The 7,161-nt window shown below is 44.1% G+C and overlaps 1 protein-coding gene across 1 annotated transcript in view; it reads right to left on the reverse strand.

Moving 5' to 3' along the window:
- The window catches only part of ABLIM1 (actin binding LIM protein 1), a 112,632-nt gene that overhangs the window by 41,769 nt on the left and 63,702 nt on the right, over nt 1-7,161 (reverse strand). The window lies entirely within an intron of this gene.

The following is a 7,161-nucleotide window of genomic DNA, read 5'->3' on the forward strand; positions in this document are numbered from 1 at the left end:
CAGATGATCCTTATGTGCAATTATTTAACCCAAATTACCATTTCAACCTGCTCAGATATCCAGGATAACAGCAGTGACCCAATAATAATAAACTAAATCAATAACCAAACAGGTCGGCAGCCTTGTTTCTGGTATTCTCTATGAGAGTTATGATGAACAAAATTACTCTCTTGTCTATATGACAGATGAAGTTTTCAGATATTTATTCCCAGAGCTAAGACCACTTCTGTTCTGCAGAGAAAGGGAAACAGCAAGGACCTATGATCAAACTGTTAAAAGCAGATGCAATTTACTTACTTTTCTTTATGCATCTTTTCCTGCAGAAAAAAACAACTTGAAAGCATGGTTGGAAAAGTTCAGTTCTTTTGATGCCATCTTTGCTTCCCCCTGCCCCCCAAAAAGGGGTGGTGCTGGTGATGGGGAAGGCAAAGTAGATATAGAAAGGATTACATGTGGCTGTGATCTCTCAAAGTATTTTGCCAAGAAGATTAGCCAGATAGTTTAATCCTTATTTTGGCAACGGGAAGTAAGGATCCTTCAGTAGGAACCTTCTAGCTACATGTGGGGTGTTCACTCAACCTCTCATGAAGAAGGGGTTCATTTGCCCCATATTTATTTCCCCAGCACATCTTCATGTATTCACCTTTTGATTTCAACAAGGTTTATTTCTTAAAACAAAAAGAAAAACAAAAGACCACCAAAAACTAACAAAGAGAGGTTGCACTAGAAAACTAGCAGGTCCTTTCAATGGGAGAGGGAAAAATAGCATTTAATCACTAGAAAGTAGTGAGGCCTCAAAAGTACATCTTTTTGTTTTCACAAAATCTCTTTTAAAAAAGCCCTCTACCTTTCAGCTGATTTTCCCCCTATGCCTTGACTTTGTCCATCTGTCCTACCATTCAAAAGGCACAGTCACAGAATGGAAATTAATTGAGGAAATCTTTTTATATTTCCACTCCAGCTCTCATCGTTCATCAAATACTGACCATTAAAAACACTTACCAGAGCTCTGCCTGTTGAGTAAGTGGAAAAATGACATTTTCCATTTACCTTCAATCATGGGCCCCTGTGTGTTTGGGGACCCTTAGAAGGACAGTGCTGGAAAGCACTCTGCTGCCCCTCCCCCAGTTCAGCAGGAGCAGGGATGCACGACCACATTCATCTAATTTGCATTCATCCAAAGCCATGCTCTAAGGAGAAAAACTACAGGCAACTGGCAACCAGATCGGATCGATCTTCTGAACACCTATGGGACAACTACTGATGTAAGGTGAATGACACCTTATACTAAGTACTGCTGATGTCAACAGTACCTGCCTCGGGTTTTTGTTGAAGTTCACTAGACAAGGCGGTGATAATAGCTGCAGAAGAAGGAACACTTTTAAAATCTGCACACGTTAAATGTAAGTTAAGAAAGGGTGAAATTAACTGTTTTGGAAAAAAGAATTTGTGTTTGAAGAGGAAGCAGGAGAGGGCTCTGGACAAACACATCTTCTCTGGAGACAGTTTCATAAATGCCATCAGCCTTTACTATGGCCAAGAGGCCATGATGTCTTTCCAGTATAAATCTTAACACTTCTACACTGGACTGCCTGATGATTGTCAAGACACACCAAAGAGGATAAAATATCTGGACAAAGTGAAAGCTGGGAATAAAGCAGTATGTATTGTAGTGACAATAATAAAATAACCCAAACCCAACAATATTACTTCCTTGTTCCAGACATTAAGTCTCTAATGAGCTCCTTTTAAAAATGATACAAATAGTTTTGGGTATATTATAAATTTGCAAGTGTGTAATTATAATAAGTGAATGTTAGTTTCAAAAGAAAAAAAAATCATGCCCATTTTGTAGGTCAGTTAACTCATGATTTAGCCTCTAAATGGACAGCAGAGAAACTCCTCCTTAGAATGAAAGATTATCACAAACTTGGTCCTGGGAATACCACGTGCTTGTCTATAATGAATTAGAAATGTTCAGAACTGAGTTACAGCTATAGATAAAATCTGCTATTCACATAAAACTCTTCCAAGTAAGCGAAACCAGAATGTTTTTCTTAGGTAATTCTGTTTTCATCATTTTCTTTTACCTGTAATTCAGGTAAGAGGAAAAGGAATAATTTCTGAATATAAATAAAAAAAAAAATGACTTTCATCCTATAAATTTGACTTTTCTTTACAACAAAACCAGGACTTATTTCTGGAGCCCAGAGTACTGGATGTCTCTGAGAGGAGCAGAGTCAGTTTACCTAATTGCTAAGGCTGCTTAATTCTACGTGATGAAAATGAGGGGCTGTGTAGGTCAAAGTGCTTAAAAGATCAAAATATCTGTGACTTGGAGTGCATTGCTTGGGAGATGTCAGGCTTCTTAAAGGTCCTGGTGGGCTGTCCCTCAATTACTGAGGGGTGAAGGGAGACTCTGCCAAATAGCCCGTTTTCTCTGCCAGGTCCCAAGCTGTTTACAACTTTCTGTGATGGAGTTGAAGTTGACTTCACAGAGTTTACAGCTGAATAACGGGAATCAGATGTTCCTTTTGAACAACAGTATAGGAAGAGAGAAGTTATTAAAAACAGATTTCTCCATCTCTCTGTCTCTCCCTCTCAGGATGCTCCAAATCTCTTACACTTAAGGTCCGGAGCAAACCAAAAAATTTCACACTTGATGATGATATTTTTATTCATGTCATGAAACTATCTCTTGGTTATAGCCTTAGGCTAATAAAATATAAAGTTATTTGAATTAAGAGTACACTATTGGAAAAAAGAAAAACCTATTCAATGTCTTGCCCAGTAGAGACACTAATTCTAGCAACACTCATTTGCAGTGGGACGACCTTCAGTGGCTCCTCTGAATTCACGAGGCTTTAATTTCACTGAATGGGGAAACTGCCACTGGAGCTGAAGGTCCAGGACAGGATACGAGTTGGGGCATAACAGTGTCATGGGCCAAGGCAAGGCACCCGAGGCCTGGGGTCAGAGAGCCCGAGTCTGTGGTTGTGTTGCTGGTATCGCCCAGATAGCCCCAGGCCTGCGGCTCCATCTGACTTCATTCTACAGATGGAGAAACTTAGGGGGTCGACCTCTAAAAGGTTTCTCTCCACTCCAAAATTCCATACTTCCATCTCTCAAGTCATTTAAAGAAAGAATGGGATGTTTATTTTTTTTTTCCTTTTTGTCTTTTTTTACTGACCGGTAACGGGATTGCAACCCTCGGTGTTGCGCCCGTACCGGGGACCGGCAACTGGATCGCAACCCTCGCTCAGTGTTGCGCCTGCACTGCGCTCAGCCAGTGAATGGGAACCGGTCTCCACATGGGATCTGGTCTCCACATGGGATTCAAACCCTCGGCGGGTGCGCCGCCGCGCTCCCAAGCAGCACACTCTCCAGTGCGCCACCGGGTCAGCCCAGAATGGGATGTTTTAATCAAAACAGACAGAAACCCAAACTCTCATCCTCAGTGCGGCTCTGGCAGGCACAGGAGAAGGGGGCAGGCATGCAGCCCAGGTTGGAATGCTGCGCTGCCATCCTGAATCGTCAGCAGAGCTACAGAATGGGTTTCAGCTGAGNCAGATAGCCCCAGGCCTGCGGCTCCATCTGACTTCATTCTACAGATGGAGAAACTTAGGGGATCGACCTCTAAAAGGTTTCTCTCCACTCCAAAATTCCATACTTCCATCTCTCAAGTCATTTAAAGAAAGAATGGGATGTTTATTTTTTTTTTTCCTTTTTGTCTTTTTTTACTGACCGGCAACGGGATCGCAACCCTCGCTCGGTGTTGCGCCCGCACCGCGCTCAGCCAGTGAGTGGGAACCGGTCTCCACATGGGATCCGAACCCTCGGCGGGAGTGCCGCCGCGCTCCCAAGCAGCGCACTCTCCAGTGCGCCACCGGGCCAGCCCAGAATGGGATGTTTTATTCAAAACAGACAGAAACTCAAACTCAGTGCGGCTCTGGCAGGCACAGGAGAAGGGGGCAGGCACGGAGCCCAGATTGGAATGCTGCGCTGCCATCCTGAATCGTCAGCAGAGCTACAGAATGGGTTTCAGCTGAGCCAAGATGGCACTATGGAAAGTGGCTCATAGTTGAACAGGCCAAGGTTTCCACTGATTCTCAGAGACCCCTAAAGAAGGTAAAGTCTGTGCAGGGCTTGTCCGGCAGGCTGGCTGGCCCTGGGCAGGGGCATGCTGCTTTTTTCCTTATGCTCCATCAGTGGCCCCTGACAGCAGCCTCAGCCAGGATTTAATGCTCTCCTCCTCTGTCTTCCCAGGTTTCTCTCTCACTGTCCCCTTGAGGTATAGAGGAAAGAACGTGAGTTCTGGGCTCACAGAAGGCTGGGTTTCTATCCTGACTCTTCCACTTACCAGTGGGGCAACTCTGGGGAATTTACCTAACAATAACGGATCTTGGCCTCAGTCTCCTCAACTGTAAAATGGGAATAATATTAGCTCCATCACAGGAATTCCTAGGGAAAGCAAGTGAGAGCGTAGGTAAATCCCCCAACTTCTGCAGAGTAGGTGCCTGCTCTCACTGGCTTCCTTTCCCATGTCACCACTTTCTTGAGCCAAACCACCCCCACCCAAACTCTGTTCTTCCCCAGCTCCAGCTTCTGCTGTTCCCTCATCAGGCCTACTCCTTTCTCCTCGTCTCCATGTGTCCAAATCTCATCCAACCTCCAAGTTTCAATTGCCCCTTGATACCTTTCCCTCATCTGACATTCCAAAGAACATGATCTGTGTGATCCACAGCCTGTGATGTGTTTCTGTACCTTGCTATGATCGTTTATCTGTCTTTTCCTCCCTACGGGGCTAGATCTGCAGCATCCAGCCCCACACTGTACCAGGGTGCTTGGCCAATACTTGTTCAGTGAGCAAACAGGGGGACACTGGCAGCTTTCGGTGTGCTTGCTGCAATGATAACACGTTAGCCACTGCTCCTGATGAAAACCTCGATCAGAGAAGAAAACAGCCAGAACCAGAGTGTGAGGTGCATTCGTGAGGTGAGGAAAGCATCTGCCTTCTGCAGGAGCCAGAGAAGTTATGTGAGAAAAGCAGCACAGGGGGAGAAGCGACAGAAGCCTGGCCCGGGGCAGCAGCTCCCAGCTGCAGCCTGGACACAGCCGCTAACCTGCAGAGACGGAGACCGTCCTGTGCGTCGAATCAGACTTTTGGGATAAAGGAAATCGGAGGAAGAATGACGAATGTTTGGCAGCTGCCGTGAAACATGAAAAAAGGGAAGAATGAACAAAGAAATATCCTCAATTCAGAAAAACTATATTTAAAAACAAAAACCTTAGGGAGGACTAATTTGATAGAAGTGTCAAGAGGCATCGCGTTAGTTGACGTACATGTGCATTGCTTTGGTCACTTATGGGCCCACGTTTAAAAGCATATTAACTGGTCATCAAGTAAATTTACCTAAGTTCCAACCCCCCTCGATTGCTTTTCATTTATTTTGGCATAGACATTCTTGGAATATATGAAGGGTAAGAGGTCAATGAAGCCAACTGAGAGATGTTCTGAAGAATCTGTTGTTAAAAACGCCCCACGAATTCTTAAATATGACGATTGTGCATTACTCAATGGGGTTGCTGAAAGATTCTTAAAACATTTTCATTTTGCTATGGAAACTGCTCTAATGTGACTCGTGGTGAAAAGCCTGGAAATCTTGGCTCAATATCTGTGATCTGTAGAAACGCCCTTAAGAGAGCACCAGATTCATCTCTCTATTCAAAACCTCTTCCCCTTTAAACCCCGCCAACATCAGCGTGAACCCTGGCTCTGGGCACAGGGGCACCTCTTCCCCACGGGGGTCAGCCTCCTCCTCACTATCAGGCTTTCCAAAGACAGTCAGCCAGAGCACTGACCTGACCTCCCAAGTGTTTAAACCCCGCCAACATCAGCGTGAACCCTGGCTCTGGGCACAGGGGCACCTCTTCCCCACAGGGGTCAGCCTCCTCCTCACTATCAGGCTTTCCAAAGACAGTCAGCCAGAGCACTGACCTGACCTCCCAAGTGGGAGATGTTGGGTTTAGGAGGAGAGCTTTGGAATTCTCTGGAAAGCTTACTAAAGGAAAGAAACAAAAACTCCTCTCGGCCAGAATGAGTGGAAGTATTTCACTCATTGTTTTCATAGGTTATCCATAGAGTTCCATCAAGATGTGATCAACAGTGTTAACTATTTTAAAAAATCATTTTAGTAACATGATCTGCAAAATCAAGCAATCCTTACAGAGAAAAGACACACATTCCATATAGTCTGTCTTCATTAGCATTTCTCTCTTTGACCCCCAAGAGAAAGTAATTATCTAAAGCACTAAAAGCAACACTGCAGAGCTGGTGCAAACCATTAGCTACTTGGGTGGTTTCTGGGCAGCATCCTCAAGCTATGCTGTGAATTTTGCATTCTTATGATGAAAGTGACAATAAGTTCTGTCTTTAATGTTCTTGTATTTTATAAAGATAACCCACTTCCAAAGCATCCATGGTTCCTCAAAAATCCCACAGTATAGTGCCCAGAACTAGGTGATTGTTCCAGTGAGGGCGGGTCTAGTTAATGGACTGTCAGAAGCATTTACATGTGCTCAAGTTGACACTGGATGTCAGAAACAGAGCAGAACTATCCAAACATTGGTGGGGAAATTCCTCTCCAGCTGTTCTTATCTTTGCTCAATTATTCTGAGAAAAAGTGTTTTTCCCCTCTACTTAAAGTATGCTCATAATTGTAAATTCTAAGAGAACTTCTTTTATTCAGGGTCACAGGCAAGGAAAAAGATTCTAAAATACCCAAATGGTAAAATGGTCTCCATCTGATTTATGGATGTCAGTTAGCAAGGGGAAAAAAACAAGCAAAAAAATCCCCAAAATGAAAATAAGAAACTCCTGTGCATACATGTGTTCCATTGAAGAGAATAAGGAAAAGACACTAGAAAATAAAAGCCATAGTTTCCAAGGTGGCAGGCAAAATGGGTGTCACTTCTGATAATCATTTGTCTGAAGCCAAGTTATCCCTTTATAAGTCACACATTAGTGACCAGATCCATCGATGACCCACTGTGCTGCTGCTGGGGATTACACAGCTCCTGGGGTTCGCTAACAGCAGATCGAGAAGACATTACTCCACACACTGGAGTCTGGCCTCCAGACTAAATCCAGGCCATTCTTTT

The sequence above is a fragment of the Galeopterus variegatus genome, unplaced genomic scaffold, assembly GCF_000696425.1.
Source record: "Galeopterus variegatus unplaced genomic scaffold, G_variegatus-3.0.2 Scaffold4443, whole genome shotgun sequence".
Classification (NCBI taxonomy): domain Eukaryota; kingdom Metazoa; phylum Chordata; class Mammalia; order Dermoptera; family Cynocephalidae; genus Galeopterus; species Galeopterus variegatus.